At 35.2% G+C, this 16,020-nt stretch overlaps 1 long non-coding RNA gene across 1 annotated transcript in view; it reads right to left on the reverse strand.

Moving 5' to 3' along the window:
• Positions 1–16,020, reverse strand: part of LOC133182075 (uncharacterized) — a 262,045-nt gene that overhangs the window by 68,737 nt on the left and 177,288 nt on the right. The window lies entirely within an intron of this gene.

The raw sequence follows: 16,020 nt of genomic DNA on the forward strand, positions 1-16,020 counted from the left end.
AAATAGGGAATCCCATTTGTTATGAGAAAATTGCTTCCATGAAAAAAAAAACAATTGGATATAAATATTAAGAGCTTGATTTTTCTTCAAAATGTCATTTCAGATTATTGTTCCGAAGAGGCATATTTAAAAAAAAAACCCTAAAAATAATGGAGGAAATATGATCGCTCTGAACTGCAAGAAGAGTACATTAAATTTGGTTACGTAGGCTGACCCTTTATCGTCCATATTTTATACCCTGATTATACTTTGATATTGATTTTGAGATTTATGAGATCGATCACTGTTCGTTATTTCTAGCCTGTTAAGTTAGTACAATGTACCTTAGTTTTGTAAAACTATTAAGTCTTTTTGAAGAAAAGAAGCTTCCGTTTTTCCAGACGCAAAACTATTTCAAAATACTTTACGCAAGAAAAGTCATTCGGTTTTGTACAAAAAGTTATTCAACTATGAAGTCTCTTTTGCGAAAGATTCATTACTCTCAGAGTTATAAAATTAATTTTATAATTATTATTACACAAAGCAATAAATGACAAAAATAATTGACATAAACAAATTGTGATACATGTTGTCATGCATTTGTTTTTAAATTAACTCTGTTAATTTATTGACAGACCATGATTAGTTCAAAAATATTTAATAATTGTTACTTACGTAATTTCATTCGTAATTTTCTACGTTTACAACGCTTACATTAATATTAAAATTTTGCTAAATAGTATAACATTTCGTAAATGCCTGCACTGTCTTTGGTTATTTTTTGCAAGTAAAGTGTACATTGTATTCATGAATTTGATTTCAAATGAAATGTGCTAAATTGAAAAGCAGGAACGAGATGTGTTTGTGAAGCACTGATACCCCACTCCCTATGGCACCTCATGACGACCGTTAAAATTTCTCAAATGAAAGTCAAATTCAAAGGTCAAGAGATCAAGAATATTGTTACCCAAGAAAGGTCTTACCATAAGGAATACACATGTGAAATATGAAAACCCTAGAACAACCCTTCAAAAGTTATGGCCAAGGTTAAAGTAATTCGAAAGATGGTCCAGCTCCAATGTCAAGCTGAAAAGGTTGAATGAAATATGTGGAGATAAGGAACAGTATTCGAGCTCAACAGTCCATTAAACCTTACAAAATAGGAGCAGAGCAAACACGGACCTCTAAGACATCAGAGGTGGGATCAGGTGCCATAGAGGAGTGAGCATACCCTGCCGACCGGTCTCACCCGCCGTGTGCTCCTTGTCATGATCGGGAAATAACGGAAAAATTCAGTGTGTAAATAATGGCCTAACAATTAGTATGAAAAACGTCAGTCAGCATTTGACTTAATGAAAGATTGTATTTGCTGACAAGGTCATTGTATCGACCATAGAGCTTACGAAATGCTGACTTTAAATGAGACTGCTCATATTCTTGTTTCATCAACTTGTTTGTCAATAATTTATCTCGTTTAAGAAATTGTTCATGCGTAGAGCATGCTTTTGCGTATCGAATCAACTGAGAGTTACATACCCCGTATGCAGATGATAAGGGTATAAGTAAGGGAAGTTGACGATTGAAAAATTAAAATCATCACGTTTATCGTAAAGCTTTGTTGTTGGATTACCATTAACGTCTTTTTCTATTAAAATATCCAAATATGAAACAGAAGTGTCAGACTCTGTGGTATTTTTTTTCTCAAGCTCACCGGAATATATCGTGTCGACATAAGAATGGAAATCACCGTTGTTAAGGTCAAGATCTAGTAAATGACTTTAGACCGTCTTTTCGGTGCTAGATCCATTATGACGTCATAATCAATTTCTCTCATATTCTTGATTTCTCTCATATTCTCTCATATTCTTGATTGGCTTTCTTCATTTTTCATTGAAAATGACAGTTTACAAGATGGTTTTTCGTCTTTTTTTCTTGCAAATTATGCCCCGATACACCTTATTTGACCGCGCTATAGTTATAAAGCATCATAAAAGGAATTTATTTCCCAAGTTTGAGAAATCTGTATGCTCTTTTCATTTACTAGATCTTGACCTTAATTGACAATACGTCGTATATCTAAATGCCGAGTTGAAGGCCACGGCAATGTTTTCTTCTTTTCACGTAAAAGATTCTGAACAAATTCTGCATCATATGAATACAAAAAATAAGTCTGCTAATAACGGGGCGCAATCGGTACCCATGGGAATTCCAAAAGATTGTTAGAAGACCTGGTCTCCAAAAACCACATAGATATTGTCAATCAGAAACTCAAGCATCTTTTTTAATGTCAACTTCAGAGTACTTGTGTGTACAATCAGACTGTTTTTTATCAAAGTAATTTTGCAAATAACTAATGACTAATTTCACATGTAGGTAATTTACGAGTTCCATTTTTATTGATAAAGCAGCTGTCAACTATGTCAGAAAGTCTGGACTTTAATATGTTGGTACCCAGGGGAAGGTCTTGTCACAAGGATTAGTTATTGACTGATTGTATGTTGTTTTACGTCCCATTCGAGAATGTTTCACTCATACAGAGATGTCAACATGTACCGGTAAGGAGCTCCAAATTTAGACCTATACTCGACATCAGGACCATTCTTTATTACTTTGCCATCGCCTAACATGACCTCGTTTGTTAAGATCTTATTCGAAAGACCCGTGACTTTCACTTTTAGTGCCGGGCGCTTGGCAAAGGAAGTCAATACCTGTTTGCGTGTTAGGTTTGACGCGGCGCGACGAACGAGAATCAAACCCGGTCCTCACGATGACAAAGCGAACTCCCTATCACCAGGCTACCGTGACCGGTTCTTGTCACAATATACAAGTGAAATATGAAAGCCATATCTCACCTATTTCTTGAAAATTTCTTAATTGACAATACGTCGTATATCTAAATGCCGAGTTGAAGGCCACGGCAAGTGTTTTCTTCTTTTCACGTAAAAGATTCTGAACAAATTCTGCATCATATGAATACAAAAAATAAGTCTGCTAATAACGGGGCGCAATCGGTACCCATGGGAATTCCAAAAGATTGTTAGAAGACCTGGTCTCCAAAAACCACATAGATATTGTCAATCAGAAACTCGAGCATCTTTTTTAATGTCAACTTCAGAGTACTTGTGTGTACAATCAGACTGTTTTTTATCAAAGTAATTTTGCAAATAACTAATGACTAATTTCACATGTAGGTAATTTACGAGTTCCATTTTTATTGATAAAGCAGCTGTCAACTATGTCAGAAAGTCTGGACTTTAATATGTTGGTACCCAGGGGAAGGTCTTGTCACAAGGATTAGTTATTGACTGATTGTATGTTGTTTTACGTCCCATTCGAGAATGTTTCACTCATACAGAGATGTCAACATGTACCGGTAAGGAGCTGCAAATTTATACCTATACTCGACATCAGGACCATTCTTTATTACTTTGCCATCGCCTAACATGACCTCGTTTGTTAAGATCTTATTCGAAAGACCCGTGACTTTCACTTTTAGTGCCGGGCGCTTGGCAAAGGAAGTCAATACCTGTTTGCGTGTTAGGTTTGACGCGGCGCGACGAACGAGAATCAAACCCGGTCCTCACGATGACAAAGCGAACTCCCTATCACCAGGCTACCGTGACCGGTTCTTGTCACAATATACAAGTGAAATATGAAAGCCATATCTCACCTATTTCTTGAAAATTTCTTAATTGACAATACGTCGTATATCTAAATGCCGAGTTGAAGGCCACGGCAAGTGTTTTCTTCTTTTCACGTAAAAGATTCTGAACAAATTCTGCATCATATGAATACAAAAAATAAGTCTGCTAATAACGGGGCGCAATCGGTACCCATGGGAATTCCAAAAGATTGTTAGAAGACCTGGTCTCCAAAAACCACATAGATATTGTCAATCAGAAACTCGAGCATCTTTTTTAATGTCAACTTCAGAGTACTTGTGTGTACAATCAGACTGTTTTTTATCAAAGTAATTTTGCAAATAACTAATGACTAATTTCACATGTAGGTAATTTACGAGTTCCATTTTTATTGATAAAGCAGCTGTCAACTATGTCAGAAAGTCTGGACTTTAATATGTTGGTACCCAGGGGAAGGTCTTGTCACAAGGATTAGTTATTGACTGATTGTATGTTGTTTTACGTCCCATTCGAGAATGTTTCACTCATACAGAGATGTCAACATGTACCGGTAAGGAGCTGCAAATTTATACCTATACTCGACATCAGGACCATTCTTTATTACTTTGCCATCGCCTAACATGACCTCGTTTGTTAAGATCTTATTCGAAAGACCCGTGACTTTCACTTTTAGTGCCGGGCGCTTGGCAAAGGAAGTCAATACCTGTTTGCGTGTTAGGTTTGACGCGGCGCGACGAACGAGAATCAAACCCGGTCCTCACGATGACAAAGCGAACTCCCTATCACCAGGCTACCGTGACCGGTTCTTGTCACAATATACAAGTGAAATATGAAAGCCATATCTCACCTATTTCTTGAAAATTTCTTAATTGACAATACGTCGTATATCTAAATGCCGAGTTGAAGGCCACGGCAAGTGTTTTCTTCTTTTCACGTAAAAGATTCTGAACAAATTCTGCATCATATGAATACAAAAAATAAGTCTGCTAATAACATATACAGATGAATTTCGGATTTAATCATAATTAAAAAAAATATAATTATCCCTAGTTGTTACATAACACTCACGTTTGTACACACTAATAGGTTTCCATAGCTTTTTTTTTCAAATATTTTATCGTCGCCCGCGTGGCGCAGTGGTAAGAGCGTCTGCTCTAGAGTCGCGAAGTAAGGAGTTGATCCTTACGTCGCGGGTTCGAATCCCACTGTGGGACGTGGAGACCGGTCCTTCGGATGTGACCGTATAAACCGAGGTCCCGTGTCGCAGTAGGTGCTGGCATGAAAAAGACCCCTCACTGCTCAATGGCCGTAATTGCCGAGTATAGGACAAAATTCGCAGCTCTCCACCGGCAAGTGGTGGCGTCTCCATATGAGTGAAAAATTCTCGAGAGGGACGTTAAACAATACACAAACAAAATCAAATATTTTATCACGGTTCTAACGTCTAATATGGAGATGCATTATATAAACATTCTATTCATGGTTTAGTTAAGTAACAAGGATTTTTCAAATTGTCTTGTTTTATATACATATGTATATATGTATATATATATATATATATATATATATATATATATATCCAATGAAAAAATCAAGAATCACAAGACTCGAATAATCATTTTAAGAGCCAGTCTGCGAGAAAACCATGCAAAATTCAAAAAATCGTCCAAATGGAAGGTTGCAACATAGGATTTTTTAGTGGCTTAAAATTTTCTGCATAAAAGTAGAAGTCAGAATATCTACAAAAAATGTTGAACCTCGCGTCTATTTTTAGTAACATCTCATTTGCATATTTGTCATAAATCACACTAAATTATACGGAAAAACCATGCAAACTTTTTAATTCAAAAAGTGACCTTCTGCCATCAGTTTATTTTCAAATTTTGTTTTCTTTTCAAAACCATGGTCTTATTTATACAATTAATGAAGAAAAATGTAATTCAAATGAATGTTTTATTTTTTAAAGGTCTATTTATAGATAGTAAATCAATGGGTATGATTGTTTTAGCCATTTTTATATGCTATTTTCTCTCAAGACCAAGTAAAAAATTAAATTAAAATAAGTGTAATCTTAAGAATAGTCTTAGGTCTACTAGGTAGTAAAATATTGAGCTACATATCTACATGTTGATAATTAACTTTGAAATACCATACTTAGCTCCAATTTCATATATTTTAGATAACAGTCTATTATTGTATTTATAGACTATTTCTTAAATTATATCTAAATGAAAAAAGATTCTAAGTCTATTATATTTTTAGAAATAGGAATAACTAATTTAGATACTTCATATAAATTTCTAATGCTCATTTTAGACCCCTGCAACCAATTTCCTGAAATTAAATTGTTATCTCCCCTTGTTGGAACTTTTCAGTATTAATGGGTAAAAAATCACAGTCCTGTATATCAACATGGAATAAAGAAGGTCATGTATGATCATTTTATATGAAAACTAGTGAGTTGTGGAGCATCATTACACTATGGAAGTGGAAAGAAACTCATTTTTAAGATCTTTGAATGTAGAAAAAAAACAACAATCCAGCTTGAACAAGCAAACAGCCCCTGCGCTAAGGATTTGGAAGTTGTATCGCTGTGTAGAAATGGAAATTGTGATAAACTGTACTTGTTAAAACCTTTATTATATGCTTTAAAACTTCGTGATGAGGTTTTGTTTACTGGAGTGACAAGCAAACATTGTGCATGTATCATTGTATCGGATAGAGGGCCCATCCTAAAACAAGCAAGGACAAAGCAAGTATCATGATACATGTCTACAATATTCTGCTTGTGCAAAGAACAAATGATTGCAGCTAAAACATATTCCATTCTGCAGTACAAACTGGTAAGAATTACAAACGGGCATGAATGTTAGATCTATAAACATGATAAAGGATTGATAATTTCATTCAAATGGGAGGGGGGTGCTGCCGAATTTTGTCATGGCATTTATTTTATTATTTTTATAATATTATTAATAAAATTGTTTTGTGCTTTGTAATTTATTTGATACTTTGTCTGAATAACCATAATAGTAACAATAATACTTTTGGAGACGGAGTTTAATTTTGGAGATAATAGGAAATTTTTTTTGTATATATGTACTCACTGAAAACAGTTGAAGGGGGGGGGCACCATTCAAGGTCAGATTAACTTCTTTCCAGTGGAGGAGAGATAATTCATTATCAAGTTCAGGTTATATATACATGTTTATCTACCCAGTAGTTTTACCCCACCCATGCACCCACCTCCGTGCAAATGAAATTGAAATAGTTGTTCCCGAAGAAAAATCATGTTATAATAAATAATTAACAATGGTTTATTGTTTATCAGGACGGTTATACCAGTTTCAAACTAAATCAAAAAAGTAAGGAATGTATATGGATTGATATTGAGAAATTTATTAGCTGTACGTACACCCAAATATGTAAAGGTACTCGCATAGGGTCATAAACATAATTTTGGTAAAACTTTTCATTACCTATAAAATATACAAATTTTGTATGTCTATTACCAGTCACAATGTAGTGCAGCATGTGTAGATGCAGTTTATCTAAGGAATTTATAATGACCATGTAATTTTATTGAAATAATTGTGCTTACAGGTCTGTACACACATTCCTTTTCACAAGACTAGAATACCGTAACATGTATGGTATTCAATGATCTGAAATATATGCCTATTTAAACAAAGCACTAAAATTATTTAATATACAAATAAAATTTTTAAGCGGATGTTGAAAATATTGGTATCAGGCGCGGATCCAGGAATTGAAGTTGGGGGGGGGGGGCAGGAAGTAGATAGGGAGTCTGGGGGCCACCTTGAGGACCCCAGTGGGTTCAGGGTGAAGCCTTGGTGGGGGCCCAGGGGGTAAAGCTATTGATTTCGTAGGGTAAAAATGAGGTCTACCAAGTAGACATTTTACATTTTCTCGACGAAACTATGACTTACGCTAACTTTGACAATTTTAGGGATGGCATGGCGCCGGGTGCACCCCACTTAAATCCGCCACTAGGTATGTTGAAATTTCTGGCTAACACAATTGAGAACATAGTTAAATATTTGGAGTCTAAAACTGGAAGGCGGGGGGGGGGGGGGGGGGGGGTCATTGTTGTTAGTGGTATGAAGAGTCCCTTAAAATGTAAATTTTGGAACAACTAAACACCTCAGAGCCGAATCCCCGCAAACTATTTTATTTTCCTCAAGCTACAAAATATAAATGATTTTACAAAATCCATTTTAGTAAGATTATAAGAAAAAAATGAATAATAAATAATTTTAAAAAAACCCAGATTTAATAATGATTTTTACTTATGTTCCTCATATATCAGAATTATACCATAATAAAATCTACATGGATGTAAGAAAATTAAGTTCTATGATTTAAAAAAAAAAGGGGGGCCCAAGGGCCTTAACGGTCACCTGAGTATAATACAAAAATTTAGAGGATCCATAGAGTATAAAATAAACTGATAGATGAAGCTTTGTTGCCCAAAAGCAAGAGAAATAGGATGATCAGAATCAATGAAATAATTAGTCTAGTACTCAGTAACAACTCATACATTAAATTCTAATTTATCCCCCATTTAGCACTATCACCATGCAGACTATTAACAAACTATTAGTTCCTCTGTATTACTTTTAACCCCACATTGCGACCTGTCACATTGGCCTCGCTTGGTCTTTGAAGAACATTTAATAAGTTATTTTTGTCTCATTTTTATCTATTTATTATTTACAAGTCTATCTGATCATTAAAACTATGAAACTACTTTTTGTATTTTTCAATAATTTTTTTTTTTTGCATAATTCTCTTATTCTTTCAACTTTCAAATACATTATTTACAGTGATTAATTATCAAAAGTAAATGGCAAAGGGGAATAACTTCTCTCAGTTGAATACAAATTAATAGAGCACTTGACCAAATGTTCCTGATGTTCAAAAATCTGGTAAAAATATCCTTGCTTATTAAAACTTTAATTATGTTTGCCTTCAATATGCTAAGGAGCAGAGAAGATTTCAAAGAAATAATGCATTTTTAACTACAGATTCAACACACCCCTACCCTAACACCCATGTCCCAGGGTCATGAAATTCATAAATTTGGTAGAGGTACCCTCATCATCATAACTATGCACTTCGTTGAAGATTTTCAAAGAATTAACACATTTTCATTTTATTAATAAATATAGCCCCCCCCCCACCCCCACCCCAACCCAGAAACACCAAAACCTGAAGAGCACAAAATTTAAAATTTTGTTAGAAGCACAATTGTTCGTCATAACTATGCACTTTATTTATCTGCTCAACACTAAGGAGCAGACAGGATTATATAACAGAATTAATGCATTTTCACTATATTATCAATAGAGACCCATCCTTACACCAAAACATTTGACTTAGAGGCCATGATTCATGAAGAAGCACTCTGTTCATCATATCTACACACTTAGTTTACTTTATAACCAGGAGCAGAAAAGAAGATTTTCGAAGAATTAATGCTTTTCCACTATATAATCAATAGAGCCCCCCCCCCCCCTCCCCAACCCTGGGGCCATGAATTTCACAATTTTTGAAAAAGCATCCTTGTGCATCATAACCATGCACTTTAGTTTGTTTAAATAATACCCAGGAGCAGAGAAGAAGATTTTCAAAGAATTCATGCATTTACACCATATAATCAATAGAGCCCCGCCCTAACACCAGAACACCTGACCCAGGGGCCATGAATTTCACAATTTTGGAAAATGATCATTGCTTGTCATAATCATGCACTTAGTTTGTTTAAATAATACCCAGGAGCAGAGAAGACGATTTTCAAAGAAATAATGCATTTTCACTATATAATTAATAGAGCCTCGCCCTAACACCAGGACCCCTGACCCAGGGGCCATGAATTTCACAATTTTGGAAAAGGCATCATTGCTTATCATAACCATGCACTTAGATTGTTTAAATAATACCCAGGATTAGAGAAGAAGATTTTCAAAGCAATCAATAGAGCCCCGCCCTAGCACCAGAACCCCTGACCCTGGGGCCATGAATTTCAAAATTTAGGTAGAGGGCCAAATGCTTATTACAATCATGCCAACAGTTTGACTGCTTGATGTCCAGGAGTAAAGAAGATTTTCAAAGTTTGCATCAATTTTGGTGGTTTTTGCCCCAGGGGGGCAGGGACCATGAACTTCCACAATTTTTGTTCCCCTTTACCCAAAGATGCTATATGCCAAAATTGGTTGAAATTGGTTGAGCGGTTCTAGAGAAGAAGTTGAAAATGTTCCAAAGTTAACGCACGACGGACGACGCATGACGACGGACGAAAATGGATAGCAATAGGTCACCTGAGTGACTCAGGTGACCTAAAAAAATGCTTAACTCCCTTACAGAGTATTTTGTGTAGCATTTCGTCATTTTCATGTCAAGTATTTTGATAAATCAGAAATGTGGTTTTGACAAGATGGCGCCAATTTAAAATTAACAGAATTCAAACAACTTATCGGAGGGTCAAATGTGTTCAAGTCTCATAATTTATATGTATAGTGAACCGTGATGTAATAGAGTCCTCCAGAATTTAAATACATGTAATAAATTTCATTTTTTTTATTATAGAGAAACTAGTAATAAAATGAAAGAAAAATGAATATTTAATATGAACTTTGAAAAATTACAAGTACAAATGAACATTTTATCATGAATTCATTCCATTTCTAAACAGTTGGCAAAATGCTAATCCTCATATTGGGGGGATTTTTGAAATTTTTATTTAATTTTCAATTTTATTATTTTTTAAATTTTAATTATGGTTATAAAGAAAATGGTAACATTTTTTTCTTATATAACAACAAGTATTTATAATTTAAGGTTCTATATCTGACTTTGTAACCCATTGGAATTTGAAGAATGTTTAGGAAAATTGGCAATTTGTAAACCTCAATATCTCAATAAATTATAAAATCCCAAGCTTAATATTTTGCAAAGATAATATTTAGAGTTTTGACAATAAGATCAACAATTTTAATTTTGTAGCTAGGTCTTGGAAGATTTTAGCCATTCAAAATGTAATAATTTTGTCAATTCTTCAAAATTGGCATTGTTCCAATTTTTAAGAGTTGTCTACCCTTTGATATGTTGGGTATTTGGTTATGATAAATGTCAGTTTTAGAAGAACATAGTAATATGTTACTCTAAAATACCTTAAAGGAAATGCAACTTTAATTTTGAGTAAAATAAATCAAATGTAATTTTTACCATTTTGCTTTAATTATTTAAGTGCATTTGCACTTAAATGTGCAAAAAGAAGGTGGCGCTTCCTACGGCTGCCATGTTGGATGATGAGGAAATTTTTCCGCTTTTTTGAATTACATGTTATGAAGTCTAACTACCCACCAAATTTCATCAAGATATGACAACCTTCGATTTGAACAGTTTTGCATGGTTTTCTCGCGGACTGGCTCTTAACTGTAAGCGCTTTCTGCCTTCAGACAGTTACAAAATGAATATGAAATTGCTTAGTAACGTTCATAAGCACGACGTCAATTATTGTCCTTTGTGACGTCATAATAACGTTAAAAGGTAGCATCATAATTCGCACAGTTACAATCACTTATAATTCAAAAACAAATAGAAAATTAAATAGGAAATTAACTCTGAAGCAATTATTTTCTGTTAAGTTTTGGGTTAAATAATTTAATTTCTTTCCTATAAATTCCTAACTAAAAAACTTTGATCATCTGTTGTGCCCCCTCCCTACCCCAGGGGGTCAAGAACAAATTTGAATTAACATTACCCAAAGATGCTTGCATATAACTAAGACAAATCATGGCTTTGCTATTCTTGAGAAGAAGATTGTTAAGGATTTTTCATATGTATTCATGTGTAAATCTTTGATCATCCAATGTGGCCCACTCTATTCCCAGAGTCATGATTTGAACAAACTTGAATCTATACTATCTGAGGATGCGTTCTGGGGAAGAAGATTTTTAAAGATTTTTCCTATGTATTCATTTGTAAAAATTAGATCGTACATTGTGACCCCACCCTATTTAGGGGTCATGATTTGAACAAATTTGAATTTACACTATATGAGGATTTTTCCATATAAGTTTCAACTTTCTTGGCCCAGTGGTTCTTGAGAAGATTTTTAAAAGATGCCATTAATTTTTCACTAATTCTTAATAATCTCCCCTTGGAAAAAGGCTTGGCCCTTTATTTGAACAAACTTGAATCACCGTTTCCCAAGGATACTTTGTGGCAAGTTTGGTTGAAATAGGCCCAGCGGTTCTTGAGAAGTCGAAAATGTGAAAAGTTTACACACGACGCACACCCGCACGACGACAGACAAAACAGATAGAAATAGGTCACCTGAGTGACTCATGTGACCTAAAAATGGTATCTATCATTTTTAATAGGAGTTTTGAAATATATTTTTATGAAATTAACTATTAATAAAATTATTAATTTTGCAAGATTTTACATTAAGCTAAAGATTTTGGTCTTAGTAGTAAGTTCTTTTGTAAAACGGGGATGCATTTCATCAGGTAAAGAGCTTATTCAAATGGCAAAAAATATTAGATTAGCAGACTCTTTCATGAACTATGAACTAGCGACTGATGAGGAGGACGGTAAACGCATTTTGAAAGCTAAAATCAGAAACCAAGAAAAAAGGATCGGATAAAAAAAATTCAGAGCAGCCAGACTCACCAACCCTACCAGAAAAGAACCAACAAAATGCAAAATTAGTCATACGAGGGTAGCAAAAGTCGGGGACATGTTTCAAACGCGGTTTTGCCGGTCATTGGGCAAAGGACTGCAACAGTAAACATGTAGAAAATAGAGCTCTCGTGTGTTTGATAGAGCTTCTTCACTCAGTAATTTTAAAAGCGACTTAGCAGAGTTAGGTTTCATTATTGCGGATTCTAAAAAGGTTTCATGGTTAACTGACGGCCAAAAATGTTTGCAGAATTTTGGAAGTTGGTTCACAATATAGTAAAAAGTTTCTTTTGCATGTAATTGCTGTTAAATGAATTTCGAACTAGAATTTCAATCCAATGTTTTCTCAGACGTCCGAGTCGAATTGTACCTGCCCATTTCATTGCCTACCATTAAATGTTTTGCTGTAACAGATGGAAATGACGTAAGCTGCACATTTCCAATCTTGCCAGTTAATGTTCTGCGGTCTTAAAATTTATGAAAAAAAATTCAAACTTCAAAATTATGTTTGATATTTATTGTTTGCCAAGAGGAAGAAACTCTCAAGCAGATTTCCGAAGCAGATGTTTTGACTGATGTATAGGAAATTAAAAAAAAAAAGTTTTTTTTTTCAAAATTTTGACAATTATGAGGGGAATATGCACTTGTAATAGGTTCGCAGACTAAAATAATAAAAGTAGCAAATTTAATTCTAGGTGGTGGTGTCCATAATCAGTGGTATAGACGCTTTTAACAGGTCGAGGAATCTTCCTTATATGGATATTGTTGTCATTGCGCACAGCGGTGCTTAAGCAAACATTCGTCCAATCCAATGAATTGACCGAAAAGCATGATGGTCTACTACATGTTTATATTTCACTACAAACACGTGGGTCAGGCAAATTTAGGACGCGATTTTAAATGACTGCGGGAAAGTCAACTAATAATTCTTTTTAATGTTTTTGTGAAAAATACAAAGAATATGTACTAATTAAGATTTCCCATGCTCACATTAACAAACAAAGTCAATTTTCAGTGTTAAATAGTACGTTGAAATACCGCTCACAGAGTCTTAATAAGTGAATAAGAATCCAGTTTTTATAACTTGATATTCGTAAATTTGCAAAGCTACGTTTGCTACGGCAGGTGATGCACACTCCATCATGGCACCTGATCCCACCTCTGATGTTTTTGGAGGTCCGTGCATGCTTTGTTCCCGATTGGTATTGTTTTAATGGACTTTGAGCTTGAATACTGTTCGTTATCTTCATATTTCATATATACATGTACTATGTATACATTTTTTTCACCGTTCACGGTAGCTCAGTCGGTAGAGCGCTCGCTTCGTGATCGGGAGGTCGTGAGTTCGAATCTCGGCCGCGACTGACCTAAGTCGATAAAAAATGGGTAGCAACTGTTCCTTCGCCATGCGCTCGGCACTTTGAAGTGAAAGTTGCGGGTCCTTCGGATGAGACCTTAAAAACTGAGGCCCCGTGTCACGGCAGGCGTTGGCACGATAAAGATCCCTCACTGCTCAATGGCCCTGAGTGCCGAGTAAAGGTCAAAATTTGAAGCCCTTCACCGGTAAATGGTGACGTCTCTATATGAGTGAAAAATTCTCGAATGAGACGTTAAACAACATACATTTTTTTCAAGGTATGTTTTTTATTGTCTATGTTTTAATCTCATTTCTGTGCATGTTTGCATTTTGCTTACTTTTGAACATTTCTCTTTTAATCTTCTCTAGCTAACACCTAACTAGTGTTTGTTGTTATGTATACAACAGAGTTGAAAACATTCCCATGTGTACATTAGTTTTCAACGTCGCGGGTTCGAATCCCACTGTGGGACGTGCAGACCGGTCCTTTGGATGAGACCGTATAAACCGAGGTCCCGTGTCGCAGTAGGTGCTGGCACGAAAAAGATCCCTCACTGCTCAATGGCCGTAAGTGCCGAGCATAGGACAAAATTTGCAGCTCTCCACCGGCAAGTGGTGGCGTCTCCATATGAGTGAAAAATTCTCGAGAGGGACGTTAAACAACATACAAACAAACAAAAACGTATGTGAATGGTTGTGCCTAGTGATACTAGGTGGGGCCATAGGAACGCCAGTATAAAGGGTTAGTGTCGTCAAGTTAGGGTCATTTTAAACCACTGCACGGAACCCTTTTTTGATAATTATATTTTTTAATTATGATTAAATCCGAAATTCATCCCTAGACGTTACACAACACTCGCGTTTGTACACACTAATAGGTTTCCATGTTTTTTTTTTCAAATATTTTATCACGGTTTTAACGTCTAATATGGAGATGCATTTATACAAACATTCTATTCATGATTTAGTTAAGTAACAAGGATTTTTCAAATAGTCTTAAGATCAACAAAATAATTGGTCTAGTATCTTTCTATCTGTCCCCCATTTATCACTTTTACCATGCTGACTTTTAACAAAATGTCTATATTATTACCTCTCACATTGGCCTCACTTGGCCTTTGAAGAACATTTAAAATGATAGGTTATTTTTGTTTCATTTTTATTCATCTATTATTTCCAAGTCTACCTGATTATTAAAACTATGAAAGTACTTTTTGCATTATACAATAAATGTTCTTGCATAATTCTCTTATTCTATTAATCTTTCAAATACGTTATCTACAGTGATTAATTATCAAAGGTGAATGGCAAAGGGGAATAACTTCACTCAGTAGAATACAAATTAATAGAGCCCTGGCCAGGACCAGAACTCTTGACTAAATGGTCCAGATGATCAAAATTCTGGTAAAAATACCCTTGCTTATTAAAACTTTTACTCTGTTTGCTTCCAATATGCCCAGGAGCAGAGGAGATTTTCAAAGAAATAATGCATTTTCACTATTTAACACAGCCCTACCCTAACACCGGAACCCATGATATAGGGTCATGAAAATTTACAAATTTGGAAGAGGTACTCTCATCATCATAACTGTGCAATTAGTTGAAAATTTCCAAAGAATTCACATATTTTCACTATATAATCAAATAGAGCCCCCCTCCCCCCTCAGAGAAACAACAGAACCACAGCATCCTTGCTCATCATAACTATACACTTGTTTCTTTGCTTTATAACCAGGAGTAGAAAAACATGTTTTGAAAGAAATTATGAATTTTCACTATATAACCAATAGAGTCCCCTCCCCCTTTCACCAGAGCCCCTTACCCAGGGGCCATGAAATTCACAATTTTGGAAGAGGCAGCCATGCTTATCATAACTGTGTACTTAGTTTATTTCATACCCAGGCACAGAGAAGAAGATTGTCAAAGATTTAATGCATTTTCACTATATAATCAAGAGCCCCACCCTAACACCAGAAACCCTGACCCTGGGGCCATGAAATTCACAATTTCAGTAGAGGCACTCTTGCTCATGATAACTACGTACTTAGTTTATTTCATGCCCAGGAGCACAGAAGACGATTTTCAAAGATTTAATGCATTTTCACTATATAAGCAATAGAGCCCCCCCCCCCCCAACACCAGAACCCCTGACCCTGGGGCCATGCAATTCACAATTTTGGTAGAGGCACTCTTACTCTTCATAACTATGTACTTAGTTTATTTCATACCCAGGAGCAGAGAAGAAGATTTTCAAAGATTTAATGCATTTTCACTATATAATCAATAAAGCCCGCCCTAACACCAGAACCCCTGACCCTGGGGCCATGAAATTTA

This window comes from Saccostrea echinata, unplaced genomic scaffold (genome assembly GCF_033153115.1).
Source record: "Saccostrea echinata isolate AGI-Se365-2 ecotype Australia unplaced genomic scaffold, CSIRO_AGI_Sech_v1 ptg000009l, whole genome shotgun sequence".
NCBI lineage: Eukaryota > Metazoa > Mollusca > Bivalvia > Ostreida > Ostreidae > Saccostrea > Saccostrea echinata.